This window comes from Phacochoerus africanus, chromosome X (assembly GCF_016906955.1).
Source record: "Phacochoerus africanus isolate WHEZ1 chromosome X, ROS_Pafr_v1, whole genome shotgun sequence".
In the NCBI taxonomy this organism is placed as follows: domain Eukaryota; kingdom Metazoa; phylum Chordata; class Mammalia; order Artiodactyla; family Suidae; genus Phacochoerus; species Phacochoerus africanus.
Window position 1 is genome coordinate 13,297,335 of NC_062560.1, and position 27,591 is coordinate 13,324,925.

Below are 27,591 nucleotides of genomic sequence, written 5' to 3' on the forward strand. Positions count from 1 at the left end.
TCCTGCTATCACCTGCGGGAATCTCAGGAAAATAATCATAGGAAGCATAAACACAAGTGTTTTTAGCCACATTTTTATAACAGAAAAAGACACAAAATAAAAGGGAGCCAAGAAAAGTAACAACAAAAAAACACTGAAAATTATATAAATGCCCATTTTAAGAGAATGGTTAAGAACATTTTGGAATACTAATGGACTGTAACACTCCATAGCAGAAAAAATTAACAACCTAGTAATAAATTCATCAACATGGGTTAATCATGAAAACATAAAACTATAGAAAATAAATAAGCAAATTGCAGAGGAATACCATTTATAAGAATTTCAAAAAGTTTAAACTATTCACATTTTAAGAATGCGTATGTATGTCCACATGTGTCACAGAAATCTTAAAAGAGAAACAACATAATAATACAAATGCTAAATTTGGATGATGGCTACCCTGGTGGAATAAGAGAGCAGTCAAGAAAGGACAGAGGGCATCAGATTTTGGGTATGTTAAATTCTTCAGCTTGGTGACTGGTATACAGGAGCTTATTTTATTAATATTTTATATGAGATGCATACTGATTAGTATTTGCCAAATATTTTCTAATAAATGGCAAGATGGAAATTATTGAGAAGTGATTTTGCCTATTAAATGTGATTTTCTTAATTAACAGGTACATATCCTTAAGTTCTAGACCATACTGGAGAAATATAACTAAAGAAACATGCTGCATGACTCATGACAGAATTTAAAATCTGACTAATTGGAACTAATTGCTGAGAAGCACCTTGTGAATTGCTCAATTTTATCATTAAGTTCATGGAATGAGAAACCGCCATGAAAAATCAATGAAACAACATCTCAAAATGTACCTTGCCTGATTATGCAATGATTATGTTTAGCTTCAATTAACTATGACAATTAAGTAGTTCTTACTGTACTGGTAGCATTAATGCATTACATTAATTTGTTAGCAGAAGAATTAGCTTGTGACCTGAAAGGGGAATGGCTTTTTGTGATATATTGGCATTTGGAAAAATGATGAATATGTCTCTTTTGAAGAGACAGATATGTAGACTCCTTCTGTAAAGCATTTTCTATTGAGTCTTACTTCCATATCAGCTAATATTACACACTATTCAATACTATACAATATAAAATATATAAATGCTGCAAGAGCAGCCATAAAACCCTCCAGAATTCTATACTGAACATATAGCCTCTTCCTCCTTAATAAAGTATCTAGAAATGATACAAAAGACATGATGAATTAATGAATGCATGATCAATCACAAAAACAAAAAGAAGAACGTTGGCAAACCAGAAACTCTAAGAAAATTCTGAGAGGTAGAAAACCAAGAGGGTTGTATTGGAAAAGAAAACAGGAGACCCTAATGCATAGTGTTGAGGCCCACATCAGAAGGAGAGAACAAAACTAAGAATGCTTATCTCCTGGGTGTCCCGGAGAGGGAGAGGGAAAGCAACCATGGAGGAACAAGCTGCTGAGGTTCAGTGCCTGGCAGGTCACTTGTCCCTCTTCAAATGCACTGAAAATATTTTATTTTTTAAATTTAATTTAATTTTTTGGTCTTTTTGCCTTTTCTAGGGCTGATCCCATGGCATATGGGCTAATATGCCATGGGATCAGGCTAGGGGTCTAATTGGAGCTGTAGCCACTGGCCTACGCCAGAGCCACAGCAACGCAGGATCCAAGCCGCATCTGCAACCTACACCACAGCTCACGGCAACGCTGGATCCTTAACCCACTGAGCACAGCCAGGGATCGAACCCACAACCTCATGGTTACTAGTCGGATTCGTTAACCACTGCGCCATGACAGGAACTCCAAATGCACTGAAAATATAAATCACTGGAGCATCTCCTCTATCCAGAGATCTCGATTACAAAGCTGAGTATACAAGCCCAAATTTCTATACATTTAATGAAAGCCAATTATGAAGGAGAGAAAACAAACTCAGCAAATGAAAGAATTTCCATGCAAGGAAATTGAGTAAGAAGAGCAAATGGGACAGGGTTTTAAAGTAAGTTTCATTTGTATCCTTAGAGAGTAAAAAGGATTTGTACCTAGGAAGAGAAACAGGTGTTATCAAAGACAACTAAGTTGTAATCTCAGACAGTAAAAACAATAATGAGAAAATAAAACCTCCAACAAAAGAACAGAATTTCCAATATTTTTAAATATTTCTTGAAAGAGCCCATAGAGATAATGGAAGTACAATTCAATCTGTGAGGATTTCCTAATGGTAAATGAAAAATAGTCTACAGAAAGAACAAGGAATGGCCCAACCACTTGCTAAGTAAAATAACTGGAATACTCCCCTCCCCTGCCCCATAAAGAGTCACACTCACACAGACACTTATTTGGCCTCACTGTGCATAAGACACATGAACTTGGATTCAATGACAGAAGGAGATAATGGGATTTAAGAAGCAATGCCGGAGTTCCCGTCATGGCGCAGTGGTTAACGAATCCGACTAGGAACCATGAGGTTGCGGGTTTGGTCCCTGCCCTTGCTCAGTGGGTTAACGATCCGGCCTTGCCGTGAGCTGTGGTGTAGGTTGCAGATGCGGCTCGGATCCTGCGTTGCTGTGGCTCTGGCGTAGGCTGGCAGGTACAGCTCCGATTCGACCCCTAGCCTGGGAACCTCCATATGCTGTGGGAGCAGCCCAAGAAATGGCAAAAAGACAAAAAAAAAAAAAAAAAAAGAAGCAATGCCAAGCAGAGAAATTAGTAAGACTTCCCATTCAGTCAAAATTTACATTAATTACAAATTTCAGAAACAGGTCGCATAGTACATCTCCACATCAAGGGGATGACAGAGAGAGAAGATAGATCTGAGCATGCTAATTCTTTTGCTTTATTCAGAGAAGGAAAGGTATACTGATTTACTTTAGTTCAGAGTAGGGCAAACCATCAAAGAGCCAGAAAGAAAAAAAGAGTAGCAAAAAAGTAGCTATAATGAAAAAAAAAAAAGGTGGCTATTGCATATAATAAATATATTAGTATTAAAAAAGAGCCTAAAAAATAAATAAATGAGTCTATAAACTACAAGCCAGATAAACACATGAATAAAAGAGATCAGGCAAAATGCCACACAATGAAAGGATTCAAAAAAACAAGAAAAGAGAGGAGTTCTGTTCAGGCAATGGCAGAGTCACTTGTATCTAGCTATTAATTGCACAGATAACAATGAAAACCTGGAAATATTTTAAGAAAAACTCGTTTGAAAGTGTGGTGAATGAGGAAAGCTGGAAGAAACTAGACAGAAGTTGACCCTTGAAAGAAAACTGCTGTGAGTTAAATTTGCATTTAGACAACTTTTTGCCTGAGCACACTCCAGCCAGCCCAGCCAGTGGTTGCTAAAACTCCAGCAGAATACCACAGTCTTACTGCTTGAGGAGTTCAAAGATGGAGTTCGGAGCTACTGAAGCAGTAAAAAAATAAGGGGGCTTACTCTAAAGGAGGGAGCCATAGAAAGGGAGACTGGAAATCGTATACTAATTCCGTTCAAATACTGTGAACTGTGTGCATGTACATAAGAATCCAAGATTCTCAGGGAAAGCCAAGGTCTGGAAAGCTAAAAGAACAGAGCAGTTTCAGCTGCTGCCTATTGCCAAAAAAGAGTTTTTAATGTGAGTACAGCTGAAATCATTGCTATGAGAATAAAAATCTCTCCTTTTCTTTCATTCTTTTTTAGAGCCGCACCTGTGGCACATGGAAATTCCCAGGTTAGGGGTCGAATTGGAGCTGCAGCGGCCAGCCTATGCCTCAGCCACAGCAACACAGGATCTGAGCTGCATCTGTGACCTACACCACAGCTCACAGCAATGCCAAGTCCTTAATGCACTGGCAAGGCCAGGGATTGAATCCGCATCCTCATGGATACTAGTCAGATTCTGAACCCACTGAGCCACAACAGGAACTCCACAAAAACCACTCCTTTTCAATAGAAGGTGAAGTAATCTAAAATCTCTGTAATATGTTTTTCTAAATTTGGTGAAATATTTACACTCACGTATCTAAGAAGCTCAGTGAACCCTAGGCAGGATAAATACAAAGAAAACCACACTCTGGCACATCAGAATCAAACTGCTGAAAACAAAAGATAAAAAGAAAATCTTGAAGGCAGACGACGAGAAATGGTACATTTAACACATTGCCAAGACTCAATTAATGACTGCTCTTTTATCAGAACAATGGCAACTAGAAGACATAGAATGGAAATCTCTAAAGTGATAAAAGGAAAAAAAAAGTAAATCAATGCAGAATTCTGTTTAAACACCCATTAAAAAAGAAGGCTATTTTCCTTCCTTAATAATTTACTCCAAAAGCCACGCAAGGTAATTGCCTGCAAGGGTGGCACTGGAAACATATAGAGGTGAGAAGGATAATGATACAGAGGAGGAGTGGCAGCCCAGATTGCCCATGCCAGACTCCAAGGAAGTTAAGAAAGTTATCCTGGGAGTTTCCACGGTGGCTTAGTGGTAATGAATCCAACTAGTATCCGCGAGGACTCGGGTTCAATCCCTGGCCTTGCTCAGTGGGTTGAGGACCCAGCCTTGCCATGAGCTGTGGTGTAGTTCTCAGATGCGGCTTAGATCCCATGTTGTTGTGGCTGTGGCTGTAGCTGTGGCTGTGGCTGGCAGCTGCAGCTGCAATTCAACCCTTAGTCTGGGAACTTCCATATGCTGTGGGTGCAGTCCTAAAAAGACAAAAAAAAAAAAAAGGTATCCTGATGGAAGCAGGGTTTCCCACTCTTGGATAAAGGAGATACAGAAGGAGAAATTTAGAATATACTTTATTGTATGTGTTGGAATCGGAGATAGCAGTGTGAATTCATATCTATATAATCAGTAGAAATAAGCATGTATAGCACCTAGATCTTAGTTTTTAAATACAGTTTTCTAAATAACATGAACCAGGACTCCTCAGAGAAAAGGCCAATTCAAGGTCAGGATAGGAAAATACAAGGTTAGCTTGCAATATCTCATTCCCCAGAAAGTAACAAGTGCTCAAAAATTTTTATCAGAGGAGTTCCCACTGTGGTGAAATGGGATCGGTGATGTCTCTGCAGTACTGGGATTCAGCATCGATCCCTGGCCCAGCACAGTGGGTTAAGGACCCAGTGCTACTTCAGGTGCTGTGTACGTCACAACTGTAGCTTGGATCTGATTCCTGGCTCAGGAACTCTATATGCCGCAGAACAGCCAAAAATGAAAAAAAAAAATTACAGGATATTCCAAAAGGATATACGTAGCTGTTTGAGGCGGCTCCTACTGGTAAAATCTAGAATAATTTGGCATGAAAATAAAGAGATTAGTGGATAACGTACTTAATAAACTATGAGTCCATGAGTCTATACTTATGAAAAAAAATGGATAAATAAATTAATGATGGGGAAAAAAAAACTCTTCCTTACAGAAAAATGCCAACCAATATAAACAGAATGATGGAATCAGAAAAGCATCAATGGGTGCTTAAACTAATGGGTAAACATCTGATGAGGAGAAGTATCTACCCCATATTCACTCATTGATTACAATGAGGAGACGTGTGACATCACAGTGAAGAGCCTAGAAGACACCATCTTAATCAAGGGATCAAAGTTAATACCACCTCTACTGGGGCACACCAACCTTGTGTGTTTCTGACATCATGCACTGAGAAGGACATAACATCACTTCTGTGGTGTTCTTACTGATAAAGAATAATCCGGAATTTAGTCCTGAGGAAACATGGTGGAGGAATCCTCTGAGATCATTGGTCTGTCTCTTCAACAACGTCAAGATTTAAAAAGGCAAAGAACCTCAGGGATATAAAGAGCTGGAAAGAGTTGCTATGATGCTTTTTTTTTTTTTTTTACAATGACAAAAGGATGGGAAAATTGTGACCACTGGGAAGCTGAGTTTTCAGAGCAAGATTGACCCAGTATCCATGAAGAAGCAGACACAGGGACAAATGAGAAGCAGGCCCTGATTTGTCTGGAGTAGACCCAACCACACTAGCATAGTTCAACTAGCTCAGCTAATTCAATGAGATCAATATAGTTCAACTAGCATAGTTTGCAAATTTGCAGAGGGTGAATCTGAACTTTCTTCGAGGTTTTTCTCCACCCTTAACATCAGGTGCACACAGAACAGATTAAAGAAAATATTAAAAATGTCCTTTGTGGAGCAGATGGGAGGACTGACCAGCCGAAGCTGAGGAAGAGGCACAGACCCTTCTCCTCTATTGTCTCTAGGGAGTGAAATCCTGTCCTAAAAGTTATAGGACTGCCACAAAAGTTCAGTTTTTTTTAAGTGAAGTTTGTATTGAAATATAATGTCATGCAGAAAAGTGTATGAATAAGAATATAACAACATATTTTCGTAAGATAAGTGCACTGTATAACCAGCTATATTAAAAAAAACCCCTATGAAACGAAAATAGAACATTATCAAGCCCCTGAATCCTGCACCCCCATTCATTATCACAGTCACTTCTCCCCCAAATACAACTATCCTGAACTTCTAACACTATAGATAAGTCCCACTTGATTTGGAACTTCATATAAATGGACTTATGTGGAAGGATGTAGTTTTTTTTTAATGCCATGAAAATAAAGAAAAGAGCTCACAAAATAAGCTTCAAATGCCAAATCCTTATTAACAATGTCTCTTGGATGGGGTAGTATTAGACAACCAGTGATTACGAGAAAAGTGGGTCATATCTGTATTGCTCTGTTTCCAGCTCTGCTTTTCAATCTTAATGACTTAAGTTTATAGCTGGATTCCTCATTAGAGGGCATACACCCATTAAAAAGTAACTTGAAAAAGTACCTTGAAAATCTTGAAAATGTTATGATTCACATTGCTCATGCTTAGCTGTTATAAAAGTTAGAGGAAAAGCTGGGGACTTAGTAAACAAGCACCAGAAAGAAGCTGGTAACTATAAAATGCCAGTATAGGAATGCCCAAAGCTCTCATGTTGAGAAGAGGGGTCCTTTAGAGCAGCATTTTCTCAACCTACAATGTTTTCCATTTGTTTTATATGCAGCGGTTGCCAGTATTGTTTAGGAATATGATAGTGTTGCACTTTCCTGCCTCCTTGAAGCAGGTAACTTGTTTCAACCAATAAAGTGAGAGCAGAAGTAATCTGTGTCATTTCCAGTTGCTAGCTTTAAAAGCCAGTGATTGGCCACAGTCTTGTTCCTCTGCTGTAATGATTACTATGAAGAGACACTCCATAAACGAGAAATAATTTTTGCATGCATTATGCCACTGAGAGTTTGGGGCTGTTTATTACTGCAGCATAACAGCCCAATACTGATAAGGTACTGGTTTCCATCTCTTTCTTGAAATAACTGAAAGATGGAGTCATCATATGAATACTTTTCCTCTGAAAGAGAAGTATTTGAGATTATCTGAGTTCACAATGATATCTATATGAAGACAATTGATGGGAATCATAGGAACACACTCAGTAGTGACTCTAATCATCACTTATCTACAAAAATGATAAGTTTCAAACTGTTTCCATTCTGAGTCAAATATTATTTAATAATAGACTGATTGGTAAGGCAGGATTTATAAAGCACACGGATGTTGAAACACTGGTTAGTGAAGAGCAGAGAGAGGACAACGGTTCTGTGAGTGGGCCTAAAGATGACCTCCATCACAGCCGTGATTTGCATCCATTTGGTCCACATTCTCCACTTGCACATCCAGATGACTGTAGGATTCCTAAAGATGTGTGAAAAATTAAGTGGTGAAAATTACATAACTGTCACTTTTCATTCACTGAAAATGAAGACCATCCGCACCTGCCAGGTGTTGTTTGCACACTTTCAATTGCAAAGAGCAGTGGCTACCTCTACTTGTTGTCACTTAGCAACAAACCTTCAAATTCTACAAATAAGCCAAGTGGCTGTTTAAATATGAAATGCAAGAATTTGAAATATCAGGACATACAAATGATTCTTATCAATTTTAAATACCATAACACATTGTTCAATATCAATTCATGGTTTATTTATTCAATTGCCAAATCAACTTTATGTAAATTTTGAATTTAATTAATAAATTATACATTTTTCTTTAGAAATTAATTTCAAATAAATCAAATGCCTGTATCACTCTTAAATGAGAAAAAGCAAAATTTTTCATTATGAATGATGATTACGAGATCCCAATTAAACTTTCTATCACATTGTTTAACAGTATAATGATCTTAAATAAAGTATATGTGCATATTTTTCCTTAAAACTATTTCTTGGAATTCTCATTGTGGCACAGCCGAAACGAATCCAACTAGTATCATGAGGATGTGGGTTTGATCCCTGGCCTCGCTCAGTGGGTTAAGGATCTGGCATTGCTGTGAGCTGTGGTGTAGGCTCGCAGCTGTAATTCCAATTCTCTCCCTAGCCTGGGAACTTCCATATGCCACAGGTGCGGCCCTAAAAAGCAAATAAATAAATAAATAAAACTATTTCTTTACCTCTTACCAGCAAAGAAGCTTAAGTGATTTTCTGAAATGTCCAAAGGAGGTTTACAAAATTATTCCATATTTTTATGAAAGTGGGCCACAAGTCAAGTAAGGCTTGTAAACTGTGTTTTGAGAAAGTATTATTACTGTTATGAATACATTTCTAGAGTTAAAAATTCTATTAAATCAATGGTAATATAATATCCATCCCTATGAATAACTCTGGAGCCATATATTGATAAACAAATCACTTTTACATACTTTCTCATTTCATTCCTCTCGACAACTATCCACTTTTTATTTAATAGATAAGAGGGTTAAAGAATTAAAGAGACTTGCCTAAAGTCAGACCTATATTTAGTGCACAATCCAGGATGAATCTTCTATAAACTACTCACTTCTGCTATACCAGGATCAGGAGCTAGTTAGTATACCCCCAAATATGAACAAGGATGTAAACGGTATGAGAAAAATTAAAGAAGCCAAACATGTTTGGTCTGAAAAGAAGAAAAAAGAAGACTAAAGATTGCAGGATGTAAGATGATTACTATATTATCTTCTAGTATTTTAAGGGGTGAATGAAAATTCTTTTTATAAATTCCTTTCTTCCACAGAGGAAAAGAATCATGAATTCCATTTATTAAACATCTTATATATGCCAGGAGCTAAGAATCCATTAAGTCATTTCTATTTTCTTAATTTTATTTTATTTTGGCCATGTCTGTGGCATGTGGAACTTCCTGGGCCAGGGATCGAACCTGCACTACAGAAGTGACCTGACCCAGAGCAGTGGCAATGTTGGATCTTTAATCTGTTGTGCCACAAAAGAACTCCTTCATTTCCATTTTAAAATAGTTCTCAGGAGTTCCCGTCGTGGCACAGTGGTTAACGAATCCGACTAGGAACCATGAGGTTGCGGGTTCGGTCCCTGCCCTTGCTCAGTGGGTTAAGGATCTGGCGTTGCCGTGAGCTGTGGTGTAGGTTGCAGACGCGGCTCAGATCCCGTGTTGCTGTGGCTCTGGCGTAGGCTGGCAGGTACAGCTCCGATTCGACCCCTAGCCTGGGAACCTCCATATGCCGTGGAAGCGGCCCAAAGAAATAGCAAAAAGACAAAATAAATAAATAAATAAATAAATAAATAAATAAATAAATAAATAAATAAATAAAATATTTAAAAAAAGGAAAAAATAAATAAAATAGTTCTCAAATTGTGGTTTATCATCCCTATTTTAAAGATGGAGAAACTATGATTTGAAGAGAGAGTGAGAGTGAGAGAGAGATAGAACATGCCAGTAAAAGCAAGAGACAGAGCACAAAGTTGTTCTCTACCCAAAGCCCAACATTTAGCCACTGTGAGCTTCTGGACACATGAAAATAAGGTAAATTGCAACAAGACACAGAGAAGATGAAGGGTTCTGTTGCTGCTGTTGTTCTTGTTTTATCTGTTTGTTTTTAAATTTCTGAGCTTCCAGAGGAAATTCTCTGGCTTGGGTATGCTCAGACTAGAGGCAGGCTTGGAACTTTTCACTGTAGACTTCTTTATGTGGGAAGACTCGATCATGTCACAGAACACTTTGAGACCATGTGCCATTTCATGGAGACCCAGTTTCCTCTAGCCTGGACTTGGTACTCCCTTTACTAAGCAGGTATCACACTGGGAAAGGAGCCATCCTGAGAATGCATGGCTTGCATCTCAGACAGCATTGCTATTTTGAAACCAAAACATGGGGAATATTTTTTCCTCTGCTTTGGGTATTAAAAATGTTATTAACTGGAGTTCCCATTGTGGCTCATCAGGTTAAGGACCCAATGTTGTCTCTGTGACGATGCAGGTTCAATCCCTGGCCTCACTCAGTGGGTCGGAGATCCAGCGTTATGCTGAGCTGTGGTGTAGACTGGCAGCTGTAGCTCGGATTCGACCCCTAGCCTAGGAACTTCCATATGCCACAGGTGGGGCTGTAAAAAGAGAAAAGAAAAGAAAAGAAAAGAAAATGCTATTAACCAATCAATCCTCTAACAATGTAAATGTGCACACTGATAAAATTTCCTGTCCCTCAAAAAACCCCATGTGTATATATATTAGTACTCAACTGTATATATTTCCATACATATATTTTAACTTTATTATTTTATTATTATGAATATGTATTCCAACTCACTGTAAAACATTCCCTAGTGTGCAAATGCTCTAGTCACAGTTCTCTAAAACAGTGGTTCCTAACAAATTTAAAGTTGCAAAGTATTAATACAATTTGATTTGATGGCACCATTCTTCTCCCCTGTAAATGCCTTACAATTTTATATATTAAAGCTAACGTTACTTTGTAGATTTCTTGTTTCTCCTCAAGATAACTTAAAGCACCCTTTGGTACTACAAAGCCAGGTTGGTAAGCACAAAAGAAGCAGCAAAACAAATTCTAGGAAGTATTCAGTTACCAAGAAGGTCCTCAAGTTGAATATCAGGTTTGTTTTACCTCCTGGAGGTAGCAGTGGGATGGGCCATAACAAAATCTCCCTACGGGAGGCCCTTCTGATGGCGAAAATGAGAAATCTGTAAGTCTATAGTGAAATGAAGTCAGAAAGCAGTGAGCATGACCAGCTACCACAGACAAGAATACGGCTGAGGGACAGAGTGGCTGAAGATAATTTTCTAAATGGTTTGCCGGCCATTGTGGCTGATCTTACTGAGGCCAGCAGTCCATGTGGCATTTGTTACTTCAGGAGTATCTTAAATATTCCATGTGGCCCCTGACATACAAATTATAAGTCAGCGATGGTCTGCAGTGAGCTTGAACAATATTTGAAAATGCTATCCTTGACCATGGTTCCATAAATAAAGCTGAGTGATGAGGGTAGATTTAAAAAAATAGAAAGGAAGAGAGTTTCCATAGCGGCTCAGTGAAAATGAATCTGACTAGTATCCATGACTAGTATCAATCCCCGGCCTTGCTTAGTGGGTTAATGATCCAGTGCTGCCATGAGCTGTGGTGTAGGTTGCAGCTGCAGCTTGGATCCCGTGGTGTTGTGGCTGTGGTATAGGCCAGTGGCTACAGCTGCAATTCGACCCCTATCCTGGGAACCTCCATATGCCATGGGTGTGCCCCTAAAAAGACAAAAAAAAATGGAAAGGAAGAGACTGATCAAGGGGAAGAGGGGGAGGATTCAGGTGATGAAGTGGGAGAGAGGGGGCAAAGCAGAGGAGATCACAGGTAAGACAACAAAGGGAGTGGTTGACATGGAAACAGAGGCTGGATTAAGGATACCTACATGTTGGCTTCTCCTTCTATTCTTCCTTAGAAAAAGGTCCTGATGCACGAGGGGATATTCTTTGGATAAAGGTGAGGGGGGCATAGGGAAGATGCTACCGACATACATAACTATTGGGCGGTGAAATACTACAAAGTCTTAACCTGTCTTCTTATTGCCATCTTAGTGCTGATCCTATCAGTGGATAGAGTCTCTGTCATTCACTGGCTATGCTATTTGGGAAAATCACTCTCTTTCGGCCTTGGTTTCTATAGCTATAAAATTTGAAGATGATAATTCTTGTTGGGTCTATTTCATGGATACTCAAATAATAACATATGGCAATGCACTTGGCTAATTGTCAAGTTCTAGAAAATGAGTAATTGGTTAACTATTGAAGGTGGTCCTTGGGGCCATGAGTGACATGCTCCCCAAGAAGGTGGAAAGAACACGTTTCAATGAGCATTAATGTAGTAACACACACACACACACACACAATCACACAGAATGTGCAGGGGTAAAGATAGGGTAAACTTGCATCTGAAATATCTGATTACAAAGTCTGATGCACAACTTCAGTCACAGGGACTTACAAAGAGGCTGAGTGGGAGAGTGAGTGCAATTTAAGCAACAGAAACCCAATCCATTGTAATTTAACCTGCTTGGAGAAAGACTGTGAACATATGATTGTCAGGTTTGATCACAGTGCTCCACAAACATTTTCAAGCCACTGACATTTTTTTAAATGAAAGAAAAGAACCAAAGAGAAAATATCTGAGGGAATTACATGGTGTAAGGGTGAGAATCATCACATGAAACTTTTCTTTCAGTTGGGGTACATGCTGGTGTCCTCATGTGTGTGTGTCCGCACCTGGTCTCCAGCCCTTTGCTGTTTCAGCATAATCTGTCATGGATCATAAAGTTTTGGCCCCTTCTTCTGATTCCCTGCTCACCTGAAAAATTTTTGCCCATCATCTGTCTTTGTAGGAAGCTTCCCCATGAGGCGAGAATGGCCCCATCTGCCGCAGTCTTCCTTCCAGTGGTATTTGGCTTCAAGTGTCAGTTTCAATAAACATGAATGATGTGGGTCTTTCTGTAAGACAGATCTACTTTCAGTGGGGGAATAAAAATCAAGTTTCTAAGCCTGGACTAAGGGTGAGTTCATCAGCTTAAATGACAGTGCGGGAAACTTTTCAGTGACATCTGCTGACCTCTGACCTTGACCAGCTCCTAAGATCACCAGCCGTCCCTGAAATGCCTGGGACTTCAGATGCTCAGTACTAAAACTGAATCAGTGCCAGGCAAACCAAAATGACTTGATCATCCTACCAGTACCTTTCTTATCTTTTACTTTTTTGTGACGGCTGCACCTGTGGCATGTGGACGTTCTCAGGCTAGAGGTTGAATTGGAGCTGCAGCTGCCGGCCTACACCACAGCCACAGCAATGCCAGATCTGAGCCCCATCTGTGACCTACGCTGCAGCTTGCAGTAATGCTGAATCCTTAGCCCACTGAGTGAGGTCAGAGGTGGAACTGGCATCCTCACGGAAATTATGTCGGGTTCTTAATTGGCTGACCAACAATGGGAACTCCTTCTTTTAAAAAAAGAAAAATTTATGTATGTATTTATTTATTTTACCAGTACCTTTTTGTTTAAACTGCAGCAGTGCTTCCTGCACCGGTATCATGAAGGGGTAGTGATGTGAGAGGCAGGATGGAAAAGGAGGCACTGCCTCCAGATGGAGGCACATGAGCATACAGAGCAGGGATACAGCAGCTGCCTAGGCAAAGGAGGCAACTTCTGTAGCCTACAGACCGCCAGCAAGATCAGCTGATTGAGGTCAAATCCCTTCAGGTATTTCCAGACTCCCCTTTCTCATTCTCCCAACTATTCCAGAGCCTCTTATCACATGTCTACCAGGCACTGGTACAAATAACTGGTCATGTGCTGAGGCTGAGGTAAGCCTGAATGAATTGAAGGTAAATTCCTAGGTCAGCCTCATTTGCAAACTGCCCTCCTAAGAGCCTAGAACTTCAGACCCACCAAAGAGTCTATTTCTGTAGCTAGTCACTCACATCTGGACTCATATTTACACTGCATCACCCACTTAATTGAGGTAATTTTTTTTCGCCACTGTACAGCAAGGGGGTCAGGTTATCCTTACATGTATACATTACAATTACATTTTTCCCCCACCCTTTCTTCTGTTGCAACATGAGTATCTAGACAAAGTTCTCAATGCTATTCAGCAGGATCTCCTTGTAAATCTATTCTAAGTTATGTCTGATAAGCCCAAGCTCCCGATCCCTCCCACTCCCACTCCCTCCCCCTCCCCCTCCCATCAGGCAGCCACAAGTCTCTTCTCCAAGTCTATGATTTTCTTTTCTAAGGAGATGTTCATTTGTGCTGGATATTAGATTCCAGTTATAAGTGATATCATATGGTATTTGTCTTTTTCTGGCTCATTTCACTCAGGATGAGGTTCTCTAGTGCCATCCATGTTGCTGCAAATGGCATTATGTCATTCTTTTTTATGGCTGAGTAGTATTCCATTGTGTATATATACCCCATCTTCTGAATCCAATCATCTGTGGATGGACATTTGGGTTGTTTCCATGTCCTGGCTATTGTGAATAGTGCTGCAATGAACATGCGGGTGCATGTGTCTCTTTTAAGTAGAGTTTTGTCCAGATAGATGCCCAAGAGTGGGATTGTGGGGTCATATGGAAGTTCTATGGATAGATTTCTAAGGTATCTCCAAACTGTTCTCCATAGTGGCTGTACCAGTTGACATTCCCACCAACAGTGTAGGAGGGTTCCCTTTTCTCCACACCCCCTCCAGCACTTGTTCTTTGTGGATTTATTAATGATGGCCATTCTGACTGGTGTGAGGTGGTATCTCATGGTAGTTTTGATTTGCATTTCTCTTATAACCAGCGATGTTGAGCATTTTTTCATGTGTTTGTTGGCCATCTGTATATCTTCCTTGGAGAACAGTCTATTCAGGTCTTTTGCCCATTTTTCCATTGATTGATTGGCTTTTTTGCTGTTGGGTTGTATAAGTTGTTTATATATTCTAGAGATTCAGCCCTTGTCGGTTGCATCATTTGAAACTATTTTCTCCCATTCTGTAAGTTGTCTTTTTGTTTTCTTTTGGGTTTCCTTTGCTGTGCAAAAGCTTTTCAGTTTGATGAGGTCCCATGGGTTTATTTTTGCTCTAATTTCTATTGCTTTGGGAGACTGACCTGAGAACATATTCATGAGGTTGATGTCAGAGAGTGTTTTGCCTATGTTTTCTTCTAGGAGTTGGATGGTGTCCTGTCGTATATTTAAGTCTTTCAGCCATTTGGAGTTTATTTTGGTGCATGGTGTGAGGGTGTGTTCTAGTTTCATTGCTTTGCATGCAGCTGTCCAGGTTTCCCAGCAATGCTTGCTGAATAGACTGTCTTTTTCCCATTTGATGTTCTTGCCTCCCTTGTCAAAGATTAATTGACCCTAGGTGTCAGGGTTTATTTCTGGATTCTCTATTCTGTTCCATTGGTCTGTCTGTCTGTTTTGATACCAATACCACACTGTTTTGATGACTGTGGCTTTGTAGTATTTCTTGAAGTCTGGGAGAGTGATGCCTCCTGCTTGGTTTTTGTTTCTCAGGATTGCTTTGGCGATTCTGGGTCTTTTGTTGTTCCATATAAATGTTTGGATTGTTTGTTCTAGTTCTGTGAAAAATGTCCTGGGTAATTGGATAGGGATTGCATTGAATCTGTAGATTGCTTTGGGTAGTATGGCCATTTTTACAATATTGATTTTCCCAACCCAGGAACATGGAATATCTTTCCATTTCTTTACATCTTCTTTGATTTCTTTGATTAAAGTTTTATAGTTCTTGGCATATAGGTCCTTTGCCTCCTTGGTCAGGTGTATTCCGAGGTATTTGATTTTGTGAGGTGCAATTTTAAAAGGTATTGTATTTTTGTATTCCTTTTCTAATATTTCGTTGCTGGTATATAGAAATGCAACTGACTTCTGAATGTTAATCTTATTTCCTGCTACTTTGCTGAATTTATTAATCAGTTCATGTCGTTTTGGGGTTGAGACCTTAGGGTTTTCTATGTATAGTATCATGTCATCTGCATACAGTGATTGAGGTAATTTTTGATTTACTTTGTGCTAGCCCCACAATGGGTACACTCTGCTAAGACTCATACTATCCATGCTGGAGACCCCACTCTGTCTCCAATTTGCTTTTTTTCTTTTTCTTTTTTTTTTTCAGGGGGTGGTGGTATACAAATAGGATATTTATTTGTCCTAAGAAGGCAAAGTCAGAGGAAAGTACCTCTTCAGGAAAGGTTTGTACATCTTTCTTTTTTTTAAAGCAAAAATAATACCAGTTTATTGTATAACTGACAACTTACGGAGAAGAAAAATAGGTGAAAACAATTACATAAGAATGAGAGGAGGGGAGTTCCCATCATGGCTCAGCGGTAATGAACCGAACTAGGATCCATGAGGATTTGGGTTCGATCCCTGGCCTCGCTCACTGGGTTAAGGATCTGGTGTTGCTGTGAGCTATGGTATTGGTTGCAGACAGAGTTGTTTTTTTTTTTTTTAGCTTCCTCTTTTTTAAATTAGTCAATGATTTTTATTACATTTATAGTTTTACAATGATCATCAAAAGCAACTTTATACCATTTCCATCACAAAGCCCCAGCATATCCCCCCCCACCCCCAACCCGTCCCATTTGGAAAACATAAGTTTTTCAAAGTCTGTGAGTCAGCATCTGTTCTGCAAAGAAGTTCAGTCTGTCCTTTTTTCAGATTCCACATACCAGTGAAAGCATTTGATGTTGGTGTCTCATTGTATGGCTGACTTCACTTAGCATGATCATTTCTAGGTCCACCCATATTGCTAAAAATGCCATTATTTCACTCCTTTTAATGGCTGAGTAATATTCCATTGTGTCTATGGACCACATCTTCTTGATCCACTCCTCTGCCGATGGACATTTAGGTTGCTTCCATGTCTTGGCTATTGCAAACAGTGCTGCAATGAACATCAGAGTACATGTGTCTTTGTGAGTCATGGTTTTCTCTGGATAGATGCCCAGGAGTGGGATTGCTCGATCAAATGGTAGTTCTATTTTTAGTTTCCTGAGGAATCTCCATACTGTTTTCCACAGTGGTTGCACCAATGTACATTCCCACCAACAGTGTAATAGGGTTCCTTTTTCCCCACACCCTCTCCAGCACTTGTTGTTTGTAGACTTTTTGATGATGGCCATTCTGGCTGGTGTCAGGTGGTACCTCATTGTGGATTTGATTTGCATTTCTCTAATAATCAGTGATGTTGAACATTTTTTCATGTGTTTTTTGGCCATCTGTATGTCTTCTCTGGAGAACTGTCTGTTTAGATCTTCTGCCCATTTTTGGATGGGGTTGTTTGTTTTTTTGGTATTGAGAAGTAGGAGGTGTTTATAAATTTTGGAGATTAATCCCTTGTCAGTCAATTCGTTTGCAAAGATTTTCTCCCATTCTGTGGGCTGTCATTTAATTTTGTTTAGGGTTTCCTTTGCTGTGCAGAAACTTTTAAGTTTAGTTACGTCCCATTTGTTTATTTTTGTTTTTATTCTCAATACTCTGAGGTGGATCTGTGAAGATGTTGCTGTCGTTTATGTCAGAGAGTGTTTGGCCTATGTTTTCCTCTGAGAGTTTTATAGTATCTGGTGTTATATCTAGGTCTTTAATCCATTTGGAGTTCACTTTTGTGTATGGTGTTAGCAAGTGTTCTAATTTCATTCTTTTCCATGTGGCTGTCCAGTTTTCCTAGCACCACTTATTGAAGAGGCTTTCTTTTCTCCATTGTACATTCTTGCCTCCTTTGTCATAGATTAGTTGACTCTAGGTGTGTGGGTTTAATTCTGGGCTTTCTATCCTGTTCCACTGATCTATAACCCTATCTTTGTGCCAGTACCATACAGTTTTGATGACCGTTGCTTCGTAGTATAGTCTGAAGTCTGGGAGCCTGATTCCTCCAGCTCCATTTTTCTTTTTCAGGATGTCTTTGGCTATTCTGGGTCTTTGTGCTTCCAAACAAACTTTAAAATATTTTGTTCAAGTTCTGTGAAAAATGTCCTTGGTAATTTGATAGGGATTGCATTGAATCTGTATATTGCCGTAGGTAGTATAGTCATTTTGATAATATTAACTCTTCCAATCCAAGAACATGGTATATCTTTCCATTTATTTGTGTCGTCTTTGATTTCTTTCATCAGTGGCTTATAGTTTTCAGAGTACAGGTCTTTTGTCTCTTTAGGCAGCTTTACTCCTAGGAATTTTATTCTTTTGGATGTGATGGTAAATGGGATTGCTTCCCTAATTTCCCTTTCTGCTCTTTCATTGTTAGTGTGTAGAAATGCCATCGATTTCTGTGTATTAATTTTGTATCTTGTGACTGCGAAATTCATGGATGAGCTCTAACAGTTTTTCTGATAGCATCTTTAGGATTCCCTAGGTATAGGATCATGTTATCTGCCAATAGTGATAGTTTTAGTCCTTCCTTTCCAATTTGGATTCCTTTTATTGCTTTTATTTCTCTGATTGCCATGGCTAGGACTTCCAAAACTATGTTGAAGAGTAGTGGCAAGAGCGGACATCCTTGTCTTTTTCCTGATCTTGGCGAGAATTCTTTCAGCTTTTCACCATTGAGAACGTCATTAGCTGTGGGTTTGTCATATATAGCCTTTATTATGTTGAGGTAGGTTCCCACTATGCCCACTTTCTGAATGGTTTTTATCAGAAATGGGTGTTGGATTTTGTCAAAGGCTTTTTCCGCGTCTATTGAGAGGATCATATGGTTTTTATTCTTCAGTTGATTATTGTGGTATATCACAATGATGGATTTGTGGATATTGAAGAACCCTTGCATCCCTGGGATAAATCCCACTTGATCATGATGTACAATCCTTTTAATGTATTGTTGGATGCGGTTTGCTGATATTTTGTTGAGGATTTTTGCATCGATGTTCATCAGTGAAACTGGCCTGTAGTTTTCTTTTGTTGTGGTATCTTTGTCTGGTTTTGGTATCAGGGTGATGGTGGCCTCATGGAATGAGTTTGGGAGTGTTCCTTCCTCTGCAATCTTTTGAAATAGTTTCAGAAGTTTAGGTGTTAGCTCTTCTCTAAATGTTTGATAGAATTCACCTGTGAAGCCATCTGGTCCTGGACTTTTGTTCATTGGGAGTTTTATAATCACAGTTTCAATTTCAGTTCTTGTGATGGGTCCATTCATCTTTTCTATTTCATCTTGGTTTAGTCTTGGAAGGTTGTACTTTTCTAAGAATTTGTCCATTTCTTCTAGGTTTTCCATTTTATTGGCATATAGTTGCATATAGTAGTCTCTTATGGTCCTTTGTATTTCTGTGATGTCTGTTGTTACTTCTCCTTTTTCATTTTTAATTTTATTGATTTGAGTCCTCTCTCTTTTTTGCTTGATAAGTCTGGCTAAGGGTTTATCAATTTTGTTGATCTTTTCAAAGAACCAGCTTTTCATTTCATTGATCTTTTCTATGGTTTTCTTTGTTTCTATTTCATTGATTTCTGCTCTGATCTTTATGATTTCTTTTTGTCTGCTAACTTTAGGTCTTGTCTGTTCTTCTCTCTCGAGCTGCTTTAGATGTAAAGTTAGCTTGTTTATTTGAGCTTTTTCTTGTTTCCTGAGGTAGGCTTGTATTGCTACAAACTTCCCTCTTGGAACTGCTTTTGCTGCATCCCATAGGTTTTGGAGTGTTGTATCTTTGTTGCCATTTGCTTCTAGGTATTTTTTATTCTCCTCTTTGATTTCTTCAGTGATCCATTGGTTGTTTAGTAGCATGTTGTTTAGTCTCCACATGTTTGTGGTTTTGCAGATTTTTTCATGTTGTTGATTTCCAGTCATATGGCGTTGTGGTTGGAAAAGATGCTTGATATGATTTCAATTTTCTTAAAGTTACTGAGGTTGGATTTGTAGCCCAGGATGTGATCAGTCCTAGAGTATGTTCCATGTGCACTTGAGAAGAATGTGTATTCTGTTGCTTTTGGATGGAATGTCCTATAAATATCTATTAATTATATCTGGTTACATGTGTCATTCAGGGCCTGTGTTTCCTTATTGATTTTCTGTCTGTATGATCTGTCCATTGCTGTAAGTGGGGTGTTAAAGTCCCCCACTATGATTGTGTTATCGTTGATTTGTCTTTTTAAGGTTGTTAGCAGTTGCCTTATATATTGTTGTGAACCTATGTTGGGTGCATAGATATTTAAAATTGTTATACCTTCTTCTTGGACTGATCCTTTGATCATTATGTAATGACCTTCTTTGTCTCTTAAAATATTCTTCATTTTAAAGTCTATGTTGTCTGATATGAGTATTGCTACTCCAGCTTTCTTCTGATCCCCGTTTGCATGAAATATTTTCTTCCATCCTCTCACTTTCAATCTGTATGGGTCCCTAGACGTGAAGTGGGTCTCTTGAAGACAGCATATATGTGGGTCTTGTTTTTGTATCCATACAGCCAGTCTATGTCTTTTGGTTGGGGCTTTTAGTCCATTAACATTTAAGGTAATTATTGTTATGTATGTTCTTATTGCCATTTTATTAACTGTTTTGGATTTGTTTTTGCTGCTCTTTTTTCTTTCCTTCTTCTCTTGTTCTCTCCTCTTCTGGTTTGGTGACTATCTTTAGTGTTGTATTTGAGTTGATTTTTCTTTGTGCATCAATTGTAGATTTTTTGTTTACAGTTATTCTGAAGTTTTGATATAATAAGAGTCTATATGTATATGAGATTGTTTTAAGTTGTTGGTCTCTTAAGGGCAAGTACATCTCCAGTGTCCTGCATTCATAGCCACCTCTTCTCATGATTTCTGATTTTGGTGCTATAATTGTGCATGGATGCTTTCATATCTTTACTGTACATATACCTTTACTGGTGAGCCTTGTCATTTGTGGCAATTTTGTTTCTGGTTGTGGCCTTTTCTTTTCTGCCTAAGAATTTCCTTTAGTATTTGTCATAAGGCTGGTTTAATGTTGCTGAATTCTCTCGGCTTTTGCTTTTTGGTGAAGGTTTTGCTTTCTCCGTCAAGTCTGAATGAGAGCCTTGCTGGGTAAAGTCATCTTGGTTGGAGGTTTTTCCCTTCATCATGTTAAGTATATCATGCCACTCCCTTCTGGCCTGCAGAGTTGCTGCTGAAAAATCTGCTGATAACCTTATCGGGGTTCCCTTGTATGTTACTCCTTTTCCCTAGCTGCTTTCAAGATTTTCTCGGAGTTCCTGTCGTCGTGCAGTGGTTAACGAATCCAACTAGGAACCATGAGGTTGCGGGTTTGATCCCTGCCCTTGCTCAGTGGGTTAAGGATCCAGCGTTGCCGTGAGCTGTGGTGTAGGTTGCAGACGTGGCTCGGATCCCACGTTGCTGTGGCTCTGGCGTAGGCCGGTGGCTACAGCTCTGATTCAACCCCTAGCCTGGGAACCTCCATATGCTGCGGGAGCGGCCCAAGAAATACCAACAACAACAACAACAACAATAACAACAACAACAAAAAGACAAAAAAAAAAGATTTTCTCTTTGTCTTTCATTTTGGTCAGTTTGATTCATATGTGTCTTGGTGTATTCCTCCTTGGGTTTATTTTAATGGTACTCATTGTGCTTCCTGGATTTGAGTGAGTGGTTCCTTTCCCATGTTAGGGATGTTTTTGGCTATTATCTCTTGGAATATTTTTTCTGTCCCCTTCTCTCCCTCTTCTCCTTCTGGCACCCCTATAATATGGATGTTGGTGCGTTTAACATTGTCCCAGAGTTCTCTGAGACTCTCTTCATTTGTTTTCAATCTTTCTTCTCTTTTCTGTTCCACATCCATAATTTCCATTAATCTGTCCTCCACCTCGCTTATTCGTTCTTCTGCCTCCTGTATTATGCTGTTAGCTGCCTCTAGTGAATTTCTTATTTCAGTTAATTGTATTTTGCATCACTTCTTGTTTAAGTTTTATATCTTGTATCTCTTTGCTCAGTGTTTCCTGTAAGTTATCCATCTTTGCCTCCAGTTTATTTCCAATGTCTTGCCTCATCTTCAGCATCAACAGTCTAAAGTCTTTTTCCTGGAGGCTGAGAATCTCCTCATTGCTTAGCTGATTTTATGGGGTTTTTTCTTTCTCCCTCATCTGAGTTATAGTTCTCTGTCTTTTCATTTTTATAGGTTTTTGGTATGTTGACCTTTTTACAGACAATAGAGTTATAGCCTCTCTTACTTCTGGTGTCTGCCCGCCTTGTGGCTGAAGTCAGTATGGGGGCTTGCTGTAGGCTTCCTGATGGGAGGGACTGATGCCTGCCCCCTGGTAGGTGGAGCTGATTCTACTCCCTCTTGTGGGTGGGGCTTAGTCTTTGGATGGGATTAGAAGCAGCTGTGTACCTGAGGGTCTTTAGGTAGCCTGTTTACTGAGGGCAGGGCTGTGATCCCACCTGGATTGTTGTTTGCCCTGGGGCTTCTCAGTGCTGACAGGTGGGGGCAGATTTTCCCAAAAGGGCCACCTCCAGAGAAAGTCATGCTGCTGAATATTCCTGAGAGCTTTGCTTTCAATGTCCTTCCCTCCCAACAAGCCACATTCACCTCTGTTTTCCCAGGATGTCCTCCAAGAACTGCAGTCAGGTTTGACCCAGATTCCTATGGAGACTTGGCTTTTCCCTGGGACCTAGTGTACATGAAAGTGTGTGTGCACCTTTTAAGAATGGGGTCTCCATTTCCCCCAGTCCTGTGGAGCTCCCATGCACAAGTCCCACTGGCCTTCAATGCCAGATGCTCCAGGGGCTCTTTCTTCCAGTGCCAGGTCCCCACACATGAGTGTTTGATTGGTGGCTCAGACTTCTCACTCCTGTAGGTCAGTCTCTGTGAACCAGTTACTTTCCAGTCTGTGAGGTTTCCCACCCAGGAGGAATGAGGTTGTTTATATCATGAAATCGCCCCTCCTACCTCTTGATGTGGCCTCCTCTTTTCCTCCTGGAGGAGGGTATCTTTTTTAAGGTTTCTGGTCCATTTTGGTGAAGTGTACTCAGTCTTTAATTGTGAATTTTGTTGTTTTTAGGAGAGAAGTTGAGCCCCAGTCCTTCTATTCTGCCATCTTAATACCATCTCGCCATGATAGTATCTTGATGGCATCATCAATGTCAGACTCCTAGTTGCAACCTTGTACCATAGTTTTACAAGTCGTTACTACCGGTAGAAACTCGATCATGGGTGTATAAAGCGTTTATTAGATTTCTCTGTGTTATTTATTAAAATTTCATGTGAAATATGCAGTTATTTCCAAAATTAAAAATTCAATTTAAAAAAGCACAGTTCAAAACAAATCTCACTGTAACACTTATAAATAGTCCTGATCATGTTTCCTAAATCATTATCAGGTGATAGTTGCAAGATTGTATACATTAGTCAATTTTTTCAAATTGTGTACTTAGTATCTGCACATTTATTGTATATAAATTTTCTTTTTTTTCCACTCTCTTTTTTTTTTGTTGTTATTTCTTTGGGCCGCTCCCGTGGCATATGGAGGTTCCCAGGCTAGGGGTCGAATCGGAGCTGTAGCCACCGGCTTACACCAGAGCCACAGCAACGCAGGATCCGAACCGCATCTGCAACCTACACCACAGCTCACGGCAACGCCGGAACCTTAACCCACTGAGCAAGGGCAGGGACCGAACCCGCAACCTCATGGTTCCTAGTCGGATTCGGTAACCACTGCACCACGACGGGAACTCCCTATAAATATTCTTAATTAAAAAGAAACAGGGAGTTCCCATTGTAACTCAGAAGGTTAAGACCCCAACATAGTGTCTGTGAGGATGCAGATACAATCCCTGGCCCTGCTCTGTGAGTTGAGGACCTGGCATTGCCACAAGCTGTGGCATAGGTCACAGATGTGGCTCAGATACAGCTTTGCTGTGGTTATGGTGTAGGCCTGCAGCTGAGACTCTGACTCAACTCCTAGCCTAGGAAGTTCCACATGCCACATTCTCTAGGACTAATCACATCCTGGGCTACAAATCCAACCTCAGTAACTTTAAGAAAATTGAAATCATATCAAGCATCTTTTCCAACCACAACGCCATACGACTGGAAATCAACAACATGAAAAAATCTGCAAAACCACAAACATGTGGAGACTAAACAACATGCTACTAAACAACCAATGGATCACTGAAGAAATCAAAGAGGAGAATAAAAAATACCTAGAAGCAAATGGCAACAAAGATACAACACTCCAAAACCTATGGGATGCAGCAAAAGCAGTTCCAAGAGGGAAGTTTGTAGCAATACAAGCCTACCTCAGGAAACAAGAAAAAGCTCAAATAAACAAGCTAACTTTACATCTAAAGCAGCTCGAGAGAGAAGAACAGACAAGACCTAAAGTTAGCAGACAAAAAGAAATCATAAAGATCAGAGCAGAAATCAATGAAATAGAAACAAAGAAAACCATAGAAAAGATCAATGAAATGAAAAGCTGGTTCTTTGAAAAGATCAACAAAATTGATAAACCCTTAGCCAGACTTATCAAGCAAAAAAGAGAGAGGACTCAAATCAATAAAATTAAAAATGAAAAAGGAGAAGTAACAACAGACATCACAGAAATACAAAGGACCATAAGAGACTACTATATGCAACTATATGCCAATAAAATGGAAAACCTAGAAGAAATGGACAAATTCTTAGAAAAGTACAACCTTCCAAGACTAAACCAAGATGAAATAGAAAAGATGAATGGACCCATCACAAGAACTGAAATTGAAACTGTGATTATAAAACTCCCAATGAACAAAAGTCCAGGACCAGATGGCTTCACAGGTGAATTCTATCAAACATTTAGAGAAGAGCTAACACCTAAACTTCTGAAACTATTTCAAAAGATTGCAGAGGAAGGAACACTCCCAAACTCATTCCATGAGGCCACCATCACCCTGATACCAAAACCAGACAAAGATACCACAACAAAAGAAAACTACAGGCCAGTTTCACTGATGAACATCGATGCAAAAATCCTCAACAAAATATCAGCAAACCGCATCCAACAATACATTAAAAGGATTGTACATCATGATCAAGTGGGATTTATCCCAGGGATGCAAGGGTTCTTCAATATCCACAAATCCATCATTGTGATATACCACAATAATCAACTGAAGAATAAAAACCATATGATCCTCTCAATAGACGCGGAAAAAGCCTTTGACAAAATCCAACACCCATTTCTGATAAAAACCATTCAGAAAGTGGGCATAGTGGGAACCTACCTCAACATAATAAAGGCTATATATGACAAACCCACAGCTAATGACGTTCTCAATGGTGAAAAGCTGAAAGAATTCTCGCCAAGATCAGGAAAAAGACAAGGATGTCCGCTCTTGCCACTACTCTTCAACATAGTTTTGGAAGTCCTAGCCATGGCAATCAGAGAAATAAAAGCAATAAAAGGAATCCAAATTGGAAAGGAAGGACTAAAACTATCACTATTGGCAGATAACATGATCCTATACCTAGGGAATCCTAAAGATGCTATCAGAAAACTGTTAGAGCTCATCCATGAATTTCGCAGTCACAAGATACAAAATTAATACACAGAAATCGATGGCATTTCTACACACTAACAATGAAAGAGCAGAAAGGGAAATTAGGGAAGCAATCCCATTTACCATCACATCCAAAAGAATAAAATTCCTAGGAGTAAAGCTGCCTAAAGAGACAAAAGACCTGTACTCTGAAAACTATAAGCCACTGATGAAAGAAATCAAAGACGACACAAATAAATGGAAAGATATACCATGTTCTTGGATTGGAAGAGTTAATATTATCAAAATGACTATACTACCTACGGCAATATACAGATTCAATGCAATCCCTATCAAATTACCAAGGACATTTTTCACAGAACTTGAACAAAATATTTTAAAGTTTGTTTGGAAGCACAAAAGACCCAGAATAGCCAAAGACATCCTGAAAAAGAAAAATGGAGCTGGAGGAATCAGGCTCCCAGACTTCAGACTATACTACGAAGCAACGGTCATCAAAACTGTATGGTACTGGCACAAAGATAGGGTTATAGATCAGTGGAACAGGATAGAAAGCCCAGAATTAAACCCACACACCTAGAGTCAACTAATCTATGACAAAGGAGGCAAGAATGTACAATGGAGAAAAGAAAGCCTCTTCAATAAGTGGTGCTAGGAAAACTGGACAGCCACATGGAAAAGAATGAAATTAGAACACTTGCTAACACCATACACAAAAGTGAACTCCAAATGGATTAAAGACCTAGATATAACACCAGATACTATAAAACTCTCAGAGGAAAACATAGGCCAAACACTCTCTGACATAAACGACAGCAACATCTTCACAGATCCACCTCAGAGTATTGAGAATAAAAACAAAAATAAACAAATGGGACGTAACTAAACTTAAAAGTTTCTGCACAGCAAAGGAAACCCTAAACAAAATTAAATGACAGCCCACAGAATGGGAGAAAATCTTTGCAAACGAATTGACTGACAAGGGATTAATCTCCAAAATTTATAAACACCTCCTACTTCTCAATACCAAAAAAACAAACAACCCCATCCAAAAATGGGCAGAAGATCTAAACAGACAGTTCTCCAGAGAAGACATACAGATGGCCAAAAAACACATGAAAAAATGTTCAACATCACTGATTATTAGAGAAATGCAAATCAAATCCACAATGAGGTACCACCTGACACCAGCCAGAATGGCCATCATCAAAAAGTCTACAAACAACAAGTGCTGGAGAGGGTGTGGGGAAAAAGGAACCCTATTACACTGTTGGTGGGAATGTACATTGGTGCAACCACTGTGGAAAACAGTATGGAGATTCCTCAGGAAACTAAAAATAGAACTCCCATTGGATCCAGCAATCCCACTCCTGGGCATCTATCCAGAGAAAACCATGACTCACAAAGACACATGTACTCTGATGTTCATTGCAGCACTGTTTGCAATAGCCAAGACATGGAAGCAACCTAAATGTCCATCGGCAGAGGAGTGGATCAAGAAGATGTGGTCCATAGACACAATGGAATATTACTCAGCCATTAAAAGGAGTGAAATAATGGCATTTTTAGCAATATGGGTGGACCTAGAAATGATCATGCTAAGTGAAGTCAGCCATACAATGAGACACCAACATCAAATGCTTTCACTGGTATGTGGAATCTGAAAAAAGGACAGACTGAACTTCTTTGCAGAACAGATGCTGACTCACAGACATTGAAAAACTTATGGTATCCGGAGGAGATAGTTTGGGGGGTGGGGGGATGTGCTTGGGTTATGGGATGTAAGTCCTGTGAAATTGGATTGTTATGATCATTATACAACTACAGATATGATAAATTCATTTGAGTAATTAAAAAAAAGGTACTGTCATTGCAAGGATATCACCTTTGAACTTTTATAGCAACAATGCCCACATACTGCACTCAGCCCCTGGCAACCACTCATCTCTTCCCTGTCTCTATAATTTTGTCATTTTAAGAAAGTTCTGTAAATGAAATCATGCAGTATGTAACCTTTTAGGATTTACTTCTTTCACACAGCATAATTCCCTGGAGATCCAGCCACCTTATTGCAGATGTCAGTAGTTCCTTCCTTTTTACTGCTCTGTGGCAGTCCATCCAACCAGCTTTTATACCTTGGACAAGTCGATCTGCTTCTCTTGATTTTACATTCTCATCTATAAAATGAGGGAGTTGAACTGGATGACACTAAGAATTTTTTCAATTGCAAAATTTTTGTTTTATGGATTCTCATCTCCTCTTAGATATCATTTTATGACTATA